The sequence below is a fragment of the Cupressus sempervirens genome, chromosome 6 (assembly GCF_028749045.1).
Source record: "Cupressus sempervirens isolate cs-2001-9-10 chromosome 6, ASM2874904v1, whole genome shotgun sequence".
Classification (NCBI taxonomy): Eukaryota; Viridiplantae; Streptophyta; class Pinopsida; order Cupressales; family Cupressaceae; genus Cupressus; species Cupressus sempervirens.
The window spans coordinates 418,568,225-418,591,852 of NC_143123.1; positions in this window are offsets into that span (position 1 = coordinate 418,568,225).

A 23,628-nucleotide genomic window follows, 5' to 3' on the forward strand; every position below is an offset into this window, starting at 1 on the left:
TCACCTTGTTTCAGCCCTATTTGTTGGCAGAGTAAGAAGCAAAATAATGTTACTCTTTCTTCAATTGAGGCTGAGTATTGAGGAGCTATTAATTCAACTACATAGGCTCTTTGGTTATAGCACATCCTGAAGGAGTTTGGATTTGATCCCTAAACCTACAATCATACATTGTGATAGCTAGAGTTCTATTTAGATCTCTAAGAATCTAGTTCAGCATCAATGGACCAAGCACATTGAGGTTCATATACACTATATCAGAGAGCTGACACATGAGCAGATCATTGCATTACAATATTGTCCTACAGTAGAGCAGGTCACAAATATCTTCACCAAACCCTTTACTGAGGTCAAGTATATTCATTTGCAAGATCTCTTGGGGGTGTAGGATGTTGCAGAAAAGGGAGTCCATTGACTTCTCTCTTCTTTCTTGTGGGAGGGATTTTTTCCTCATCTAAGGTCTTCTTCCTTCTCATCTTCTTTATTGTACTTATCTCTCTTATTGGGGGAGGGTTTTTCCCATGAGGTTTTCCCTCTTTCTCTACTTTATGAGAGATTGCATTACATCATTGTATGTAGAGCATTACTTTTGTACATGGGTACCTAACATGGCCTTGTAGCTAGGATCGATCATGCATTTGTGAGCTTAAGTGCTTTCCCCTAAGTTGCACTTAAGGGGGGGTGTTGGTGTAAATAGATATTTACTATTTACACTTTACTTAAGTTTACTTAGGTTAATGCATTATTTTAATAGTTATTAGGTTGACACTTAGGAGTTTGTGTACTTTTATGAGTTTTCATGTTGACAACACATAAGTATGCAACTCTAATTCAACACATGGTGTCTACAACACTAGAGTTTGCATAATTAATTGAGTTATCATGTATACAACACAATTATTTGCACTACTAATTAAGCACATGGTGTCTACAACATTATTTTTCATGCTACACCTTTGTAGGCTTATCCTCTCATCATTGCACTTACTCTTGTGCTAGCTAGAGGATAACCCACACCTAGTGGACATGTGCCTTCTTATATTACTTATCATGTTGCTAACACCTAGGCATTCTAGATGCATCTTAGAGGCCTTTATATATAGGCACTCTTAGTGTACTTGTATATTGAATTGAATACTATACAATTATTTTGATCATACTCTAGTCTATTTTTTGCATGTGTTTGAGTTCCTTGGTCTTGGGTTAATTTTTCCTTATGGAAAATTCTTACACACTTCAATCCTGTGGCTCATCACATTCCTAAGGACAACTATCCTTATATCACCTCTCTACTAAGTAGATTGAGCATGAATGCTCATTCTTCTTGGCTCTAATGCTTCCTCTTCTCCCTAATCCTCTATTTGTATCAGAGCCTCAACTATATTGCTAGCTGGCTATTTTTGACTTTCATGTTCCTCCCTCTATTCTATAGTAACTACCTACTCTGCCTGTGTAAGTTTCTCCTTGAGAGTTGCAACTTCATTTTCTAATGCTTGGATTTTGGCCTCAAGCTCCACAATATTTCATTTATACACATGGCTACTTCTAAGCTCATCTTCATAGAGCTTCCTCACATCTATGTAATCATGTATGGATTTTGACAATCTAGTGTCCATCTCCTCTACCTTGGCTTCATTCATAAATGAAAAGTGTTTCAATGCCTTGAAAATCTTGGTACTAGAGGTGCCTTGTAGAGTTCATACAATCATATTACCTTACTCAGTGCTCTATACATCTGTTAAATTAGGCTTATTGGAGGAAGGAGCCATACTCTAGACTGCAAGAGATTTTGTGTCAATGTTGAAGCTAGTTCCTCTTTGCAATCCACTTGCACCAAATGCCTCATATGAAATGACATTCTCTTGTCTCCTTATTTGATCAAGCATAAATTCTTTTTCCAAGTCCCATCTAGACACCGATAGCATGCCACTCCTTTATAATAGATCATTGGCCTCCTCTAGAGTCATTACTTCACTCTTAGGATCATAGGCCAAAAAATTCTCTACTAATTCCATCTTTTTCTCATCAAACTCTCCTGGTTTCATCTTTAACACTAGTTCACTCTATTTTATTTTTTACAAGAAACTCTTGAATTCAATGGACTTGATGAATTCTTCATCCTCAAGGAACTATTAGGCTTGGATGATCCTATCATCTAGCCTTGCTACTAGAAACTCCAAGCCTATGAGGGTATTCTCAGCTACATTTGCTTTGTTTTGGAGGTAATTTTGTCTCAAGTCAATAAAATACTAGTCCTATTGTAAGGAAAGATCTGTAGTGTCCTCTGTTTTACCTTAGTAGGGATGTGGACAATATTTTTTCTTTTATTTCCTTTTGTCACCCATGATGCCTCAGTGACATCATCATTTTCTACTTCAAGGGTTACGTTAGGCTCAGGGTGATCAAGGCACACCCTATGTTCTTCTTCTAATGCTCCCTCAGGAATCTTTGCCATGTTCTCAATATGGTCAATGACCATCTTCCTAATCCTCTGAGGATAGGGAATATTCATGTAGAATCCCAAGAATTAGGGATCTATTCTTTTCAATTCTCTCTCCATGGTTAGAACATCATCTAACTTAGCTAGCTTGTCATTTGCCTCACCCTTTGCAACTATGTTTGGAATGACATCCTCATGGGGAAATTCCTTGGTGCTAGGTAATACATAATTTCTTATTTCTTTAAGAGTGACCCTCATCCAATTATTAGGGTCATACATGCTATAGGGGCTAGTAGACAAATCATAGTGGTGGAGATAAGAGTGGATTTGGTCTAAGGCTTCTTTCCCAATTGTAAAGTCACCAACCCTAAAACATCTACACAAAAATGTTCCCCTATGCACTTTGGATCCTAGGTATTCCCTATTAACCATAAATAAATTCCATATAAATTTAATTATACCTAACTTAGGAGGGATGAATTTTGGCAGAATATGGGGTGGTTGAAGACAACCATAGACCCTTATTAAAGAAAAGTGGTAAATAAGAAAATGTCTCCCTAGTTATGGTCAAGTCTTTATCCTTTAGGAAGTAGGACTAGTCTTAAAAGGCCTTTTAACATATCAAGAGCCCTAAAGTATCCCAGATCTAGCATCTTTGTAATTACAACACTAAAATTATTGAAAAATGAGACAAAATTAGAAAAATGATAATTACTATCCCATACCCATCTCCACAGCTCCACTAGTAAGTCTCCATTTGCATCAGAAGTGTGATTAATAAAATTAGAGCTTATATATCCTACATTCTTGTAGATGATTAGGTGTATCAACAATGAATAATGATGGAAGGTGAAATCTTTTAAATCCCCACTCTAATCCCTAGAAATATTCTCTTTCATTACCTCCAGAATGTAATTGACATAATCACACTCCCCACCATGGTAGGAGTCTTGTACATCTCTAGCAATTATAAATTCTATTCCATAGACCATATCGGTCTGATCTTTCCCAACCACCTTGTGGACACCATAAACTGTCTTTACAAAATAATTCTTAAATTTTTCTAGTGGCATCATTTTTTCGACCTTCTTAGGGTAATCATCCACCTCTTTCATATCCATGGAAATATGTTGTAGCATAGATCTCCCAGTATATGCCTTGGTGTTCACTTCAAATTTCCTCTATAATTTTTTTTAAATCTACAGGCTGACCCATAGCTCCATCCAATCCAAAGGATTCAATGAATGATTCTTAGTCTAAAGTGTAGAGGATGGTTCCATCTTTTCTATGGAATGATTTTGTGGCCAGATTATAGCATCAAAATAGGGCCTTTATCAAGTTTACATCTATAAATACTTATGGAGATATCAGTTTAGCGAGATTCTTCTTCCATGGGTTGCACATAGGAATTTTCTTCTCCTTGTTATACTAGAAATATTTGAAAAGCTTTGAACCAGTAACACCAGGGCATACAACATCTCTATAGAGGGCATATGGATCAATGAAAGCTTGATCATCTATAGCATTGGCATTGGAAGAATTAGGAAAAATCTTCATCCATTCTTTAGTAAATCTATTTGATTTCTTCTATCTAGTTTTCCAACCATGTCTGATGCTTGAATTTCTTCCATTTCTTTATCACACATCTTGACATTGTGCTAGCAAACACAAGATATGGAAATTTCTCTATTCTCAATAGCTCTAAAAATAACAATATGTAATGCACTAGAACCCCTGAAACTACTCAAATTCTATCTCTTTGTAAACGACAAACAATAATTGCAAAGTACAAAAATCTTTACAAATTAATATATGCAAATCAACATTCACTTTCCATAGATTTTTAACATGATTGAAACGCAATATCAACTCATTTTGTCAACTCTATAGAGCATCACAATTACTATCCAACAATGCACTTTTGGTACTATACTTAAATCTTATTGGTTGAGAAATTCATTGTCATTTCCAGCTCAAAAAATGACTTAACACTTTAATGTCAAAATAGGGCCTACAATGCTACGACCATGACTAATGAAAAGACCTCTCCTATTATCTTATAGCTAAAAAATAGTCTCTCGATGTTACAAAAAACCCTTGAAAAACCTTTTTCAACCAGTCAAACATAATAGAAAAACCCTTCTATGATCTTATGATTCCCTTATTGTCACGATATCAACATTGACCTTATCTTCTTCTATGATCTCTTAGAAAATAGTTGCATAGCATCTTAGCTTGACCTTTCTCAACGTACGATCTTACAATCATGGTTAATTTTATTATCTTGTAACATCTCCAATAATCTTTCAAGCTTCTTTGATACTTTGTTAAACATAACTCCTTTTATCATAACATTGCAGACTTTACAATTTTCATGTGTGATCTTATGACCATGGCTTGGTCCTAATGTCGAAACACATCTTTTATTAACTTGAGACCTTATGATGAAACATTTATCATAAAGTTAGAGACACCACATGCCATACAAAAATAATATAAAATTCCTTTTCGGTCCCACTGATCCTGAGTAAGCATACATCTAGTATTTGTAGCTCTATTCTAGCCAATTAGAAACTAGACATCTATCTAACAAAACACCATCACCTTTTCTTACCTTTAATATCTTTATGATCTTACAACTGTAGGTACCTCGTAGCATCATGACATCCCAATATTCCATTCATGATCCTATGATGTCCACTACTTTGTAATATCGTAGTACCTCATTTCATTATTCTCGATGCCATGATGGCCTACCTTGTTGTCACATTAGAGATAGCCAAAAAAAAGCTATTCAAACTACCACATGATCATATGATACAAAAGAAATCATAAGATTAGAAAGACAAACAATACCATTTATGATATGATAACAACATATTTGTCTTATGATTGGGACATAGAAAACTCTTCATTACTATGCTCTGCTAACCCACTTATCATAACATCATAGAGGATGATGTATAAGGAAAAATGAAAACTTGCTTAATTTCAAAACCTAGGGTTAGGGCTTAGACTATGATTTTATGAAGATTTTTGCAATGTGGGATGAAATTAAAACCTTAGGGCACTAAACCTCACACTTGGGACAAGAATAAAAATAATCGGATTAGGGAAAAATATGCTAGGGCTTCCTTTGTAGATGTAAACAAGAAATATACAACCCTAACAATCAATTTAATATTTTCACCAAATTTTTTAAAATTGAGCTTAGTGAAAATAAGAGCTATTAGTGGCTCTGTCCGGGGATGATGGATAACTTATATCCATGCAAGAATTTAGAATTTTTGGTTTAAGTAGACTAAACATCTAATAACCTAAAGAAATTTTTTGAGACTATACAACAAAATATACATATATAAAAGGGTTATACACATAACATACATAAGTACAAAACCTAACTACTCTTCATGGAAGATAAATACCTATAATAGAAGTGTTTCTTCAAGAATTGTCCATCAATTGGCAATTCTAGAAAATTTCTTGATAATTCCATAATGAAATATGAATCTTCACTCTAAGCTTAATTGACCAAATAAGGACCAAGCCAGATGGGATCAAATTTCCCATGTTTACCTTTATTGTCTATCCTTGCATTCCACATTAAGACAAGATCATCAAATTGAAATTTTTTAATCACTACCTTTTTGTCATATAAATGTTTTGTTTGCAACTGCAATTTCATATTCCTTGTAGAGACTTCTTTCCTTGTTTTAGCTAATCCAACTAATTCTTATATTATCTCATGTATGTCATCAACAATATCATCATCATACATTTGAATATAGTTATATGAACCCATCAAATTGTTTTGAGGGATTCTGGCCTGAATTCCATATACAAGGTTAAAAGGTGATACGTTTATTGCCATTTTTACTATCACTCTATTAGCCCAAATAGTTAACTATAACTTTGAATCCCAAACCCTTTTTTTGTCATCCAAGGTCCTCTTTATGACCTTTAACAAACTCTTATTTGTAGATTCTACTTGTTGTTTCCCTTGTGGATGATAAGGTGATGAACCTAATCAAGTGATGCCATATATTTCATAGAAATTGATGAATTCCTTAGACCTAAAGCAAGTAGCATTGTTAGTTACTATTCTTTTAGGACATCCAAAATTTGTGATGATATTATTTAGTAAGAAATTGTTTACCATCTTGCTGGTAGAATTCCTAGTAAGGATTGCCTCCACCCACTTTGTAAAATAATCAGTTGTAACTAGTATCAAGAAAAACCACTACTAGAGCTAGGTGAAATTTCATCTATAAAATCCATTCCCCATTGCTGAAAGGGTGCTTGGACCTCAACTGACTTCAAAGGTGTATTCCTAGAAAACCTTAATTTTCTTGCAAACCTCTAGCATGAGTCACATTTCCTATCTAAGATTTGAGCATATTTAAACAAGCTAGGCCACCAAAAGCCTACTCTAATTATCTTATGGGTAGTAGTCTTTGCCATATAATGCCCACCACATACTCTTGAATTCATCTCATTCAATATTTTTTCTAATTTATGTTGATCAATGCACTTCAACAACACACCCTCAATATTCCTCCACCATACATCTCCATTTTCTATAATATATCTAACTACAAGAAATTTTACAATTCAATTTTCATTATTTGTTAAATGAGGTGGAGATAGCATATCTTGAAAATAATATATCACATCTTTGTACCAATCACACTGATCCATATCATAAGTACCAAAACTGAGGTTCTAATCTTCAACATTTTTTTGATTAGCATCTAAATTGGTTTGTTCCATGTGCTTAGCTAATCCATAGCCTCTTAACAATTTGGTAATTTGTATATCTATGTTAAATTCTTGGATTCTATTAATCCATCTACATCTTCTACTGAATACTTCTTGTTGAGAGAAAATGTTCTTTACTACTGCATTAGGCACAAAAGCAATAACAATTGCACCTACTAGGTAAGACCTAAAGGCCTTAACAACTTTGACTAGGGAATATGCCTATTTCTCATTGATTTCATATTTGAGTTATATAGGTTGCAAGGATTTACTAAAGAATGTTATAGGTTGTTCATATCCATCTTCATTTTTTTGAAGTAAAACTGCCACAATAGTATGAAAAGATACAAAAGAGAAAATATGCATAGGCTTTTCATAATTAGGGGTTCTAAGGACTAGAGAATTCTTAATAACATTTTTTATTTCTTTGAATGCAACATTAGGCTCACCTTCCCAACTAATTGTAGCTCCTTTTTTGAGCATTTTTGAAATTGGTCTACTAACTTCAACAAAGTTCACAAATCTCCTCAAGAAATTAACCTACCCAAAGAAAGATTGTATACCTTTAACACTTTTTGGCTTTAGCACTTTATCAATTGCTGCCACCCTCTCAGGGTCAATCTTTACCCCATCCTTTGAACTACATGTCCAAGAAGATTCCCTTTTGTGACCCCCAAAGTACATTTTCTAGGGTTCAAAGACACACCATATTCCAAAGCCTTAATAAAAATCTTTTCAAAATGCTTGGAATGGTCTTAACCTGTCTTGGAGTAAGCAGTCAAGTCATCTTGATATAACACCATCAATTTGTCAATGTATTCTTTGAAAGCTACATTCATAACCCTCTGAAAAGTTGCTCCTACATTTATGAGACTGAAAGGCATTCTAACATACACATAAGTTCCCCAAGGAGTGGCAAAGGCTACCTAGAACTATTATTTTTCATCAATAATGACCTGGTTATATCTTGATAAACCATCCATCATAGACATTAAGTCTGAGCTAGTCACTTGTTGTAACATAGCTTCCATATTGGGCAATCCATAATTGTCTTTTAAAGATGCAATGCTTAAATTCCTAAAATCCACATAAAGCCTAATGTCACCATTCTTTTTTCTAACAAGTACTAAGTTAGACACTCATGAAGAATGTCTAATTGGCTTGATTATCCCTCCATCCCCAAGATTCAACAATTCTTCCTACATCTTAAGAGCTAGAGTGGGATTCATAGGTCTTTTCTTTTGTCTGAAAGGTTTTACATCTTCCTTAAGAGGTATTACATGTTGAAACAAATATTTCCTATAAGCTTTAAGGTCATCATAAGACCATGCAAAAAAATGCCTAAATTTTCTTAATAGACCTATCAAGGATTTCCTAATCTTAGGAGATAAGGTCTTACCAATGTATACCTTCTTTGGGGAATCAATTGTGCCCAAATTAATTTCTTCTAATTCCTATTGTTTCTTGCCTTTTGTATTTGAATACACATGGTTCTAATTATCAAAAGCACTTTCCAATAAAACCAACCCCTTGGGTACCTTGTTGGTCTTTAGCTATAAAATATCCTTGCCATCCTGAAAAACATGCCAACTATGTACATTATCTAGGATTGAAGGCCTATTCTACACTTCCATAGTAGATACACTAGAAAATGATATGTCATTAGGCTTTATGGCCACATTTACCAATAAATAAACCATTTTATTATTACTCCTATCTTTCCACATTATTCCAAATGCATCAAATGACTGAATCATATCCCATACATCATTCCTACATTGTTTCAATCTTTTATTTTTTGAAACATACACTCCTCATAGCTAAGAAATAATCAACTCAGAATCACCTATGACATGTATTTTCTTGATTCCATTGCTTGCTGCAAACTTTAATCCTAACAATAAGGCCTCATATTATGCAACATTATTCGTACATGCAAAATTAAGAGAAAAGGTATATCTAAATGTATTTTTGTCTAGGGAGACAAAAACTATTTCTACTCTTGATCCCTCCTTTGAGCTTGCTCCATCAATATACATTCTCCACAATCTTGGAGAATCCATATAGCATGTGACCTCTTGTCCAATAAGTACAAGAAAATTTTCAACTTCATGGATGATCAATTTAACTCTGAATGCATTCACTTTTGTGTCTAAAAAATAAGTTGTATCCTTGTCAATATTTCCCTCAAAAATGTAAGTTACTCTTGGCTCTCTGTTTACTTTGATAGCCTTTTCACCTACTTGGAAAGTAGCATATGACAAGTCACACTATAGACTACCTCTCATTGTAGCACTCCACTTCCTAGAAAGCAACATCCCATAGTGAGGGGGAATATCTACTACAAGGATTGACATAGTTAGTTCTTCATTAGGATATGCAGCAAGTCTAAAAGGTAAAGCATAAATAGTGCTTGTGATAGGTACTTCTCTAGAATCCATTACCTTGCACCTACCTTTCTTGGTGTCCACTCCTAAATTATTATTTGAGGCACTAGAGTCAATCATTCAATTCCTTAAAGTTCTATCCTTTATGATTAGGCTAAGTAAGAAAGGGTCAATGTCCTGCAAATATGCAACTAATAAATTATCCCAATACATTTGAGGTATTTGGGACATGACACCATTATCCTCATTTTATTTTGTTAACATTGGGAGTTGCTATGTAACTGTTGGTTCTTGTGTGACAACATTATTTTTTCCTATCCCTCCTAACCAAGATAGAGCTTTATTCTTGTGTTCTTTTATCCCAAACATCTCTGATAAAGAAACCTTGATAGTAATTTGTGATAACATATAAATCATATCAATTGGATCATAAATGGTAGGTTTGATATTAATACCTATGGGTATAGAAGTTTGAACAACATATGATTCCTTCTGCCTAACAATCTCATTTTTTGATCCTTTCTCTGATTTATTTGGCTTGGTAGTTTCAACGTCTTGAAAATGTACCCTCTTTTTTGGTTCCCATTTCTTATTCTTATTTTCCCTGATCTTAGAAGTCTCAAGCATATCCTTCTTATTTTCATTAGTACCTTTTTCAGTACTGTCCTTGATAAAAATACTTGCTAGCTTTAGTGAGGCACCATTTACAATTCTATTCCTTAAATTATAAGTAGTCTAGACTTGTGCAACCATTTTTAAAGTAATTCTATCAATTTCCTCTTTGGAAGGTTTTCTCAAATTTAAGTGATCCATTTTAGTTAAAGTGTTGATACATATAAAATTCTCATCCTAATCTTCATTATGAAAAAAAACTTGTTAATGATACATATGATACAAATCTCTTTGGTCTACTATATCATGGTTAGATTCCTTAATATCAGATTCTCCATCACTATCATAGAGATGGATCATATTACATGTCACATCTTCTTGATTTTCTTCTTTTTCTTCCTCATCATTTTATACTTGTTGATTTGTAGTAAAAGATTGAGCCACATCATATAAATCAGGGGAATGGGGAGATTGACAAGTAATACACCAAGGTACATCTTCTGCCATATTTATAGAGTTTCTTTGCAAGGGATCTGGTGTTCTTTTTTCCTTATTTCCTTGAGTGAGATTAGGAACTAGATTACCATCCTTCCACTAAGTAGTATAAGGGTAGTTTTGCAACCTAGGTTGGCTATTAAAATTATTATTAAAAGGAGCCTTCTCTGTAATATTTGGATTATTTGCATGGTAAGCTGGGGGACTCAACTTATTTAGTAAATTTAAAACTTACCCCATTGTATTATCCTCAGGTTTCTTTCCTATAATAGACTTTTCGTTATCTTTCTTACCTCTAGGATTAAACAAATTAGGGTAATCCATTTTCCTAAGTTTACTAGCAACTCTTCTATTGTTTTCAATTTTCACAACCATTGTGTAAGAATCCCTTAATATTTTTGGATATTTATCCCTAAGAAGATAAGCCATCTTGCTATCAAAAGCATTGAAGTAAGTTGTAAGACAAACATTCTCATTCAATCTCATCACTTGGAATAACTTGTACATACCTTTTTGAAATCTGACATTGAAATCAAAGGCTAACTCATTAGGATTCTTCTTGATGTTGTTGAAGTCATTTAGAATGAAACTAGCATTAGTCTTATCACCATATTGTCCTTTGAACAATGTCTCAAGATCATTCCTTAATTTGATACTATCATTAGGCAATCTTCTGAACCAATCTTTAGCATCCTCAGTTAGTGAATGAATAAAAAGTTTCATCACTACATCTTCATGTCCAACTTCATAATCATTTAACATATCAAAAAAATTTCTAAGATGCTCTTCACTAGTAATAGCATTATTTCCAACAAATTTTGTGACCTTGTCCCTAAGGTCATTTGAAATGAGATGAGGAAAAGTAGGGATACCTAGGCAAGGCATCTATCTATATTTTTCCATATAAATTGGTCTCCTTTGGGAAATTGGAACACTTGAGGTGCTTGCTCTAGTAGGCTGACTTTGGATAGGAATTTGAGTCTGTTGGGTTTGTTGAGCAAGGGGAATCTGGCCAGTTGTAGTAAAAGTTGAAATAGGGGCTAGTTGTGAAGAACTTTGGCCTATTGCCAAAGGACCAACACTAGATATAGTAAGCGAAACTTATGAAGGTTGGCCAGGCTGAGCAACTAGGGTAGAGTTTGACTTAATGAATTGGATCTTTCTCCTAGTCTTAGCTGCTTGAGCTTCATTCTCTACCTTCTCAAGTTCCTTTGCTAGATCTTCCTTTTCCTTTTTAGCTTTTTCTAAATCTAAATCAAGTTTTGACATAGCAAAAGAAGTGGGTTTATTAGGAGGATGGGGTTCATTGATTTGTATCCCAACAACTGTTTGCTTTCCCTTATCTAAATCTTTCTTATTGATCTCTTCCACTCTAGTCTCTAATGGCTTGTAAGGTTGAACCTATGCAACAACATGGGCCTCCTTCTATTTAAGAAGTTGTTCTTGCTTTTGAACACTAGACTTCAAAACATCCATGTCTCCAAAGATGTTAGAGTGTAAATTAGAAGATCTCTCCTCCAATTTCTTGTTTTGTTCTTGTAGGGAAGCCATTCTCCTAAGTAGGTTATCTCTTTCAATAATGGTATTCAAAATAATTTTTTCTTTTTCCTTCTCCAAGCGCATATGTTTAGCTTTATCCTCTACAACTCTCCTCCTAAGAAGGACAAGTTCTAGATATAGCTCCTCATGGTCTATAGTAGCAACATTAGAATCCATTGGATCAAAATCCATAAGATTTTCTATATATGTTTCTTGTCTAGGACTAAAGCTCGTATCCAATTTTTCCCTAAAACCCCAATTGTGGTTTATTTCATTTACTAGGTTTGGTCTATAAGGGATACCTCCCACAAGAGACATAGTCTTATCATGAAAAATCCTTTGCTCCCTCAATGGGGTTGAGAATGCCTCTCCCAATAGTGTAACTTCTTCTAACTGAGTACTCTTGGAAGAAGACTCCTTTTCTACCACAGGGTGATATAATGATTGGGTTGACATATTACCTCTGGGAATCCATGTAGAATTAAAATCAAACTTTTTCTTATTTTTGTTTTTTCTTACCCCAGGAGGTAACTTAGCCAACAATAGTATTTCTGGGCGATTCTTTGTAAAATCACTTGTATTCTTCTTCTTCTTAGCCATTTGGTTTAGGATTTTCTTTAAATTTATAGCACTAGCTACAAAACCTTGACTTGAGTCACCACCCTATGAAGGAAAATATAAAATTAAGCTTGAAAAATGAAGAATAACACAAACAATTGATAACAATAACCTTAAAACAAAACCCAATGAGAACTCTACTAAAGAAATTAGTGTAGAGTATTCCCTAATAGAGTCACCATTTTGTTGGAATTCTTTCTAGTAAGGAACATACCAAGTGGATTTAAACCTGATACCAGGAAAAAAAGATAGGGAAAGGCTTAAGGATGAACTAAATCCTATATTTAGCAAGGCTAAATCTTAGTTTTGGACCAACATTAATAGAGTCATAAGGACTCACTTTTCTTTAGGCTCTACAAATCCAAGGTAGGGAAACCTAAGGAATTAATCTAGTTAACTTGATACTTTCTCTTTCAAGATTATTCCCTATAGAAGAAATGGTCAATATTCTTCTATAATTTGTTGATAAACACTTTGAGCACAATACCTAACTACAACCAAAAAGTAGATGCAAATAAGGAATGACCAGCACTTAAGTCCTTGATACATTAAATAGTAAGTTGATTTGTTGTTGTGAATGTTCTACAATTAAGTGAATCATCAGTGTATTCTTGAACTTTTAAATGGACCAGTGCCTTATAAAATGGGATATAGAGTCAAAGATTAGCAGATTTTGACCTTTTTAATCAACTTGTGATTAAAATTTTCAACAATAAACTTTAAGTTTCATTATGATTCTGATCCTTTTCATAAACCCTAAACCTTATCCATTACATAAAGCAATTACCTGATTATTTAAATTAGTAGCAACCAGTAAGAGATATAAAACTATTTAAATTACAATAAACTAAATGAAACTTGTTCATTCAGTCCCAAGATTATGGATATATGAGAAAGGAGACAAAAATCAAAGATAATGATAAATAAGGAAAAACCCTTCTTATTCATATCTTGATACTACAAATAGAAACTCATGATATAACATAGAGAAAAAGCATAGGTACCAATTGTTCACCTTTGTTGTATTCAAGTATGCAATAACTAAACTCATTCATATAATTACAGAACAAATGGATGGACTAAAAAATAATACATGACACATGAGAACATTATACAAACAACTGATCTCTACTCTTCTTCTTGGAAATCCATATATAGTATTGCAACAAGATACATATGAGAGGACATATGTCAAAATATCAATGGATAAAAAACTTTGGAAGATGGGAACAAAAAGGTATACAGATTGTTCTTCCAAAATATTAGCCAAAAAAAGACAAGTAGTTGAGGTAGTAAGAGAACATTTATCTTATGATTCCTTCATTGTCACAACATCGACACTGACCTTATCTTCTTCTATAATCTCTTGGCAAATAGTTTCGTAGCATCTTAGCTTGAATTTCCTTAGCATATGATCTTACGATCATGATTACTTTTATTATGTCATAACATCTCTAGTGATCTTTAAAGCTTCTTCGATAAATTGATAAATAGTTAACTCCTTTTACTATAACATCACAAACTTTACAATTTTCATGTGCAATCTTACAACCATGGCTTTCTTGTAACATCTGAACACGTCTTTTATTAACTTGAGACCTTATGATGAAACATTTATCATAAAGTTGGAGATACCACATGCCACACAAAAATAATATAAAATTACTTTAATGGTTCCACTAATCCTTGCTAAGCATACATCTAGTATTCATACCTCTATTCTAGCCAATCAAAAACTAGACATCTATCTGACAGTGCACCATCACCTTTTCTTGCTTTCAATATCTTTACAATCTTATGACTGTAGGTACCTCATAGCATTGTAGCATCCCAACATTCCCTTCATGATCCTATGATGTCCACTACTTTGTAATATTGTAGCACCTCATTTCATTTCTCCCAATGCCATGATGACCTCCCTTGTCATAACATCAGAGATAGCCAAAAAATAAACTATTCAAACTACCACATGATCATACGATACAAAAGAAATCATAAGATTAGAAAGAAAAACATTACCATTCATGATATGATGTCAACACATTTTTCTTATGATTGGGATATAGAAAACTCTTCATTATGATGCTCAACTAACCCACTTATTGTAACATCAAAGAGGATGATGTATAAGGCAAAATAAAAACCCGCTTAATTTCAAAATCTAGGGTTAGGGCTTAGGCTATGAATTTTATGAAGATTTTTGCAATGTGTGATGGAATTAAAACCCTAGGGCACTAAACCTCACACTTAGGACAATAATTAAAATAATTCGATCATGAAGAAACATGCTAGGGTTTCCTCTACAGATGAAAACAATAAATATACAACCCTAACAATCAATTCAATATTTTCACCAAAATTGTTTAAATTGAGCTTAGTGAAAATAGGAGCTATCACTATGTAAAATATATTGTAAATTTCTATTCATAGATTTGTATTGTATTTGATCAACCTCACCAGTAGGGTCTTCCTTTGACAATTTCATTCTAGTCACGATGGGTGTATCGACTAGTTTAAACTCATCCATCACAAATGTTTTTAATATTTCCTTTACATACTTGGATTGAGAAACATAGATGCCTTTTGGTGTTTGAAAAACTTATAAGCCAATGAAAAATAATACATCTCCAAATATTGACATTTCAAATTTAGTGTTCAATTAATCAACAAATGACTTACTCAACATATCATTTCCTCCAAATATAATGCCATCAAAAAATATTTCTACAATCAACAACTTGTATTTGTTAGAAATGCTTTAGAATAATTGAGATGGGGGGGGGGGGGGGGGGGGGGGGGGGGGGGGGCGTTAAATCAGTTATTCAAGGTCCAAATGTCCTAATAAAACTTTTTCACCAAGTAAAGTGAGCCCATTAAACTGTTCATGCATCCAAGCTTAAACTTTCCTACTTAGCAAGTTACTAAAAATCAACATGCAAGAATAACACATGAAGAATCAACACATAATACAATGATTTACGTGGAAACCCAATATGGAAAAAACCACCAGTAACATGCTACTCAATTCTCACTCTTCTAAAGTGATGCCTAGTGAAAGGCCTACCTTTTTAAAGGCTACAACACACTATTAAATGTGACCTGGTTAAAGGATTTAACCACCTTGTCTGGTTAGAGGACTTTAGAACATTCACTTGGAATGCCACCCTGTTAAGATTTAAAAATGACTATTAAACCAACCTAAGTCCATAGATTTTACCCTAACTGATACAACTATTAGAGTAACAACAAGGGCTTTTGACCTGATACAACACACAACTTAACTTGCATATTTCAAATCTCTATTCAGCTCACAACATTAATTGGATTTCAATCTCTTCAGCTCTGACAACTTGTCCTCCTTTCAATCTTTGTTTCCTTTAGTCTCCATGCTCAATATACCAATGTAATCTCTTATATGGCCACTTATCAAAGCAGAGTCTCTGTGCTTTGTTCTTCCTTCTTAATGCCTTCTCCTTGATACACTTCAACAACTTCACAACTTGGCACACTAGTCACACTTGCTTCTTGGCCTATGACTCCTTAAATAGAAATCTAGAATCCTTTTCCCTCTTGAATCTTTCCACTTTTAATTTTAGATGAAATGGATTAGGTAGGATTCAATGAATCCTCTTGAATTTTCTCAAAAATGGTTTACCTAAAATTTTGTAACACCATCTCATCATCCTTATCCTCCATCTAGTTCACAGAATTCAAGGTAGAAAACTTGTTGACTCGAGTTTAGTGAGTCTTTGACTTTTCAAATAATGCAATAGCTCGGCACTATTAAAATTTTGGTGCATGGCACATACTGTGTTACTCGATACCAACTACATTTTACTAATGCTTGACACCTACTATAGATTCACTTGGCATCCACCAAGTTTTTTTAATGCTTGACACCTATTACTTTCTTGGAACCTGAACTTGCTCGGCTCCTTCTATATCTCTCGACACACACTAGATTTTTCTTTTTCTTAGCACTAACTGAAAATCTGCTCGACATGAACTAGCTTGCTCGGCACCCACTAATGAACTTACTCAAGATGTGTAGACATCCTTATTACAACTTGTACTTCTAAAGTTTCTAAGCATGGCCAACCTTTGTATCTTTGAGTGTATTATCAATACATCATTTTACCATTATCTTAACTGATCCTTGCACTTCATTACAAAGCCATAACTCAACCTTTCCCTTAGGTACTTTTGTTATATCTTGTTGATTAAATCCTCTTCATCAATCAACTAAGTAATAGTACTTGGATCTTATAAGAAATTTTCATTCTAACAAATAGTAGGTTTGACATCAGTGAAAAAATAATGATTGAAAACATTCTTTATCAATAATCTCCCTCTTTGCAAATAATATGATCTTTTCAATTAGATTTCCAACAGTCTTATGATTCATTCTTCAAATATTTATTAGTATTTTTACATGTTTTAGAAAATCCTATCTTAATTAGATAAGAATGTAATCTTTCATTCCATGCTCTTGGATCTTGTTTTAGTCCATACGATACTTTTTCAACTTGTAGACTATGTCCTTCTTTCCAAATTCAATAATTTTTTAAGGCTATTCAATATAGACTTCCTCTTATAGTATTCATTTCAAGAATGTAGATTTAACATCTATTTGATATACCTTGAATTTATTGTAGGTAGCATAAGCTAATAGAGTTCTTATTCCTTTAAATCTTGCAATAGGTGCAAAAGTCTCACCATAGTCAATTCCTTCTTCTTGGGCATAACCTTTGTAGAACAATCTAGCCTTTTTTCTTACCACTTCTCCATTCTCATTCAATTTTTTTAATAAATATCCACTTTGTTCCAATCATATTCTTATTAGAAGGTCTTGGTACACATGTCCATGTGTTATTCTTCTCACTTTGATCAATCTCCCTATTCATCATTCAATTCATTTTTAACTGGTCTAGGCTCAAAATCAACTAGTAAACATGTACCTTCTCTTAGTTTTATTCTTGTTTTTACTCCAGAACCAATATCTCTAATTATTTATTTAGGTTAATGTTTCTTTCTCACATATTTGGTTAATACAAAATTAAGTTATCTGATTCTCAATATTTTCTTCACTCGGTGGTGTTGTGGTTCCATAACACAAGCCCCATCTTCAACTTCCAAAATAAGGACCCCCTTCTTTTTTGTTTTCCTTGCATCTTTTACCTCCTTGATCTATTAGATCATGGGTTCTTATGACAGACCATGATAGTTAAGAGGCTACAGGTCAATCAAGTAGTTTTTTGGGTTAGTGTTAATTTCATTTTGTGTTGAGTTCCTAATTTTAGTATAAGTGTTTTGTTATTCATCTTTCACTTTTCATTCCAAAAGCATGATGGTGACCCTTGGGATCCACTAGACCTAACATGGATTCATGATTTAGATCATAACTAGGTTAATTTACTTTAATTGTTTTGTTGTATTAAATAAAATACTATTGATGAATGTATTGCATTAGCAAATTTAACACACACATCTTTAGAAATTGAGATTAAAGAAGCATAAGGAGTCCAATTCCATGAAAATGTTGGAATGTAATGAGGACATAACTAATAAAAAAGACCAGTAATAAATATATAGAAGTGCTCCAACACCTCATCCAAGAAAAACCTAGAAACTATTTTCAAATTGAGAATTTTGATTTTTTGTGTCTTGTGCACCTTGCACAGATGTGCATGTGAGAAAGGTGTGCGGTTATGCAGGTGTACAATTTTATAAATTTTGAAGATTCATAGGTGCACTTGTGCATTGGTATTCAAATGGGCCTAAATCTTAAAAACTATTATAAATAAGTACACAAGAGTGGTCTAAGATCCCATTTGAGAAAGACCTAGATATCATTTTCAAATCCACGAACTTTGAGTTTTTGGGACTTGAGCACCTTATGCATGTCTCCAAGGTGCATAGGTGTGAAGATGCACAATTTCAAAAAATTTAAAGGTACATAAGTGCAATACCCCCAAGGTATATAAGTGCACAAGGTGCATAGGTGCACAAGGTGTGTAGGTGCATAAGCGTACAAGTGAACAAGTGCACAATTTTACAAGTTTTGAAGATGCATAAGTGCAAGGTCCCCAAGGTGTGCAAGTGAACATGTGTACAAGTTTGCAATTTTTAAGTTCTAGAGATGTGTACATCCAAAGGTCCCCAAGGATCACACCCAAACCCACAACTTTCAAGTTCCAAGGTGTACCCAAGAAGTCACTCTCATAGATTTTTACTTAGAAATCAGAGATATTAAATATTGCTAGATGTTTGTTGGAAATATAAGAGGAGTAATTGAGAGGGGAGGGGTGAATTAGTTACCACAAAAATAAATCCTAGATTTCTTAGATGTCAACACATAATACAAACTTAATTGAAAATTGTGATGCTCAAGAAATACACAAGCACTCAGTTAATATTGATAATATAATGTAACTTGGTAACCATTGAAATACCAACTATAACTCAACAAATTATTAACATGCAATTTTTAAGATATTATTTGTGATTAACCTTAATTAAATTAGTTTCGTACACATGAAAAAAAAAGCATGAACACAAGGGACACTAGGATTTAATGTGGAAACCCAATTTGGGAAAAACCACCAATTGCAACTAGTTACTATTTTTCACTCTTCTAAAGTGAGCCCTATTAGGAGCCAACTCTATTAAAGATTAAAAAACACACTGTTAGGTGTGACCTTGTTAGAGGATTTAATCACCCTATTAGGAGTGGCCTTGTTAGATCTCTTTAGACACTTCAATCTAGAAATGCCACCTTGTTAGAGGATTTACAAATAACTATTAAGCCAGATCTGTTAAGAGATTTAAATCATTGCTACAATGGTTAGAGAGTAACAATGAGATGACCTAATTAATGATTTAGTTGAATTTCTATCCTCTTCTTTCCTTTGTTAACTACATGAGGCAGCTTAATTTCAAGTTATATTCTTGAATTGGCTTCTTCATAAGTGCCAAAATATGTGGCCTTGGGATCCATAGGATTATTCAATAGTGCCTCAATGATATCCTTGGTGTCATCAATGTTAACCTCATAGTTTAGAGGCTTAAACCACACCACTCTAGGTCTAATTTCTTGAATGTATACTTATTCACAGTCTTCCATGAAACAAATACCATCTTTGTAGTCATCTACAAGTTTCTTTGGTATTTTCTCCATATGGCTAAGCCTTTAGAAGGGAAGAATTTTTGCACATAGAATTATAAACAAATTAAGAGTGAACAGAAATTACTTGATTTTTTTTGGAAGTTCTGATGCTCTCCATGTTCTTGTTGAACTAATTCAACATTAACTCAGCAAGGTCGAAGGACAAGTTGTTCTTCACTACCTTGAGAGCTAGATCAATTGCCTCACATGGCACACTATTGAGATGACTTGAGTTGTAGATCTTATGAGCGATCACATGAATTCCAAATTTCAATTCCATGCCTATGATTCCACTTTTCTTCATTCCTCTTCCATTCCACTTAGCAAGAGTCTTGTTTTCTAGTTCTACCTGACTTAAGGTTTTGGTAGTCTTGGCTTTATTCAACATTGGGATCCCTGTAATTTTATGAATCATTTTCTCTATGATTTGAATAGGCTACTCCAACCATAACCATCTATCGTGTACATGGCTCAGGATAAACCTTATCCATTTTATTTTAATGTCTTGAGCATTTGTAGAATGTGCATTAAACCCTTGGTTTCCAAATATTGATGCTCAAGTTTCAACACACCATTCACACATAATTTCTCTAGAGTCTATCCATCTCTAGGGTTCCAAGTTCTTGTATCGAACAACAAAAATATGAATGGATATCATGAATAAGTAATACCATGGGCAAAATCTGTGATTGAGGTATAGTTGGGTCAAGTGCTTCTACAATTGCTAGACTCAACTTAAAGTTTGGTACTTTCCAGTTGACTCCTCAAACCAAGATCTTAGATCCTTTCCTTGTTTTGCTACTAGAAGATGCCATGCTTGGTAGGGTTTATGCAAACATGAAAATATTCAACAAAAAATACACAAATCACTCTTTGCAAATACCTCTTGAAAATTCACAGTGAAAAATGAATTCAATTTCCTTCCTTTTAACAAATTTTCACTTTTCAAATACCATAAATGCTTGGTACATTCACTCATTCAGTGAAAGAATATTTCCACTTGGTTCAACCTTAATGCTCAGTAAAGTCATTCATAGCTTGGTGGTCTCATTATTACTTGATCTCCACATAATGTTTCAATGCAACCCAACCTTGCTTGACAGGGTCTTGCAACTTGACCTAGCTTGGTAAGGTCTATAATTTCTACAATCACTCAATGATCCCTTTGCATCTTGAATGTTGATATAGATCTCTTCTTCTTGTTGGCTAGAACTAATGAGAGATGTCTACTTCACAACCTTATTTCCAATTATCACTGTGGGAGTTCAAGTTGAGATGCTTGAGTCACCAAACTCTTGAGTGACATGTGCTTCATGACTCAGACTTGCATTCTCAGAAGATTTTGGTATCCATTGCTAATTCATCTACATTCTAATATTGTCACCTTTGCCTTTATTTTCATCTTCAATCCTTCTAGTGTTCATATAGTTCTTGGCAAGGTGTCCAAGTTTTGTACAAATAAAGCATCTTCTAGTGGTGTCTCTTTTCCTCATGTGATGTTTCACACAATTTACTCCAATGTGTGCAAATTCTCCATAGTAGTGGCATCTACACTATGTGTTGTGGTCCCATACAAATATAGCTTTCACAATCTTTTATGCTAGTTTCAATATCTTGTTTTTGTATTAGATGATTTGTGTCTTTGTTTCTTGCAATTGTGATATTTACCTTCAAACATGGGTTTCTCCTTGCATTGACTTTCTCTATGACCATGCTTATTGCAATTGTAACACTTTCCATTGATTTTTGTTTTACCATTACTCTAACATTTGTTTGATGTATGACCTAACTTACCACAATGATTTTAAGTACACCTTTGATTCTTTTGAGATCCTTACTTGGATGATTCACCTTCTCCTGTGTATCTTATTCTTGCTTTGCTTTTGTGTATGTACTGACTTTGCTCATTCAACTGATTCATGCCTTCTTGAGATTTCAACATTCTTTCATTGGTTTTCTTTTTAGTGTTTAGATCATTTTTTAGTCTTTCATTCTCTAATCTTAGATTCACAAGTTCTTCATTTGTATTAGTGAGTTGATCAATGATGTCTTCTTATTGAAGGGATAGATGCTAAATTTTGTTGTTCTTTTCATTTATATCTTCTTTGGCTTTGTATTTTTCTTTCATGATTTCACATAATCTTACTGAATAGATTTCTTGTTCACTTTTCATCTTTCTAACTTCATCTTGAAGATTGTAATTCTTTTCTAATAGGTCTTTGATTGCTTTATTAGCTTTGTTTGAATTTCTTTCTAGACAAATATCTTCAATTCTTTCTTTGGTGTAGAGATTGTCATTTATTTGTACTATAATATATTTCCTTCTTTTCAATGATTGAGAGAGGTGTTCCTATGCTTTCTTTAGTTTCCCAATAGCCAATTCAAGATCTAACTTTTCATTGTCAATAGCCTTATCTAGCATGTATACCTCCATTACCTCTAATCTTTGCTCAAGTTGCTAAAATTCTTCTCTAAGAACCATAAATATATGATACCAATTGTTGGAAATATTAGATAGGAAAGGTTACTAAGAGGGGAGGGGTGAATCAAGAACCAATAAAACTTAAACTTATTTCACCAATTAATCCTTCATAAATATTTTGATCTAATTGCATGCATGAAAGAATGAAAGAAAATAAACATTCATAACAATTTGACACAAGATATGGTGACCCAAAAACCTTCCAAATAAAAATTAAAACTGGGGTGGGGATGATACCCACAAACATTATTACTGTAGTATAAATTTGGCCACTTAAGGCTTACAATTGATCACTTCTAATGATCTTCTCTATTAGGAGCAATAAGGACTACTAGGTCCACCTTGTTAAAGGATTTACAAAATATACAATGAAGTATGGACTCAGTAAAGAGATTTTTCAAAGACTATTAAATCTACCCTATTAAAGTATTTAGCTGATAGACCTATTAGGATGAACCAGTGGCTGATCTTTGATCCACAACTTTGATTTACTGATTAAGATTCTTTTGAAATGTAAAGATCACCTTGTTTTGATAGACAAATCTTTGCTATCCCTTATACTACTTGTAGCCTTCTCAATTCACACTAATTCTCTTTATATTTGCTTCATACTTCATTGAATCTTTGGATATGATGCAATGCATTACTTATATATCAATCTATATCATAATTCATCTAAGTTGGCCACAACATAGATTTCCATAAAGATCACAAAATTAGCTCAACTACTAGAACTTAGGTTCTAAAGCAAAACTTAGTGATGTTCTAATACTCGATAACCATTTTCAATACTTGGCATCATCATGCACTTAGTAGACATAGAAGCTTGGTTCATACTAATCACTTCCAAGTAGCTTGAACTTGGTCATCACTTGTGTGACTTGGTGAACACTGTGAAACTATACATATAAACTAAATCACTTGTTTGCCACTTAATGAATTGGTCAATAGTAACACTATGAGCTTGGTATAACCTGAATCACTTGGTTGACACTCCTTGGCTTGGTCAACACTAGATTCACATCACTAGCACTACAAGCTTTGTAGACACTAGAGAACATGGTTGAGACTATGCAACTAAGTTAATACTATGAAGCTTAGTTAGCACTATCACTGATCAACTCAGTAGATACTT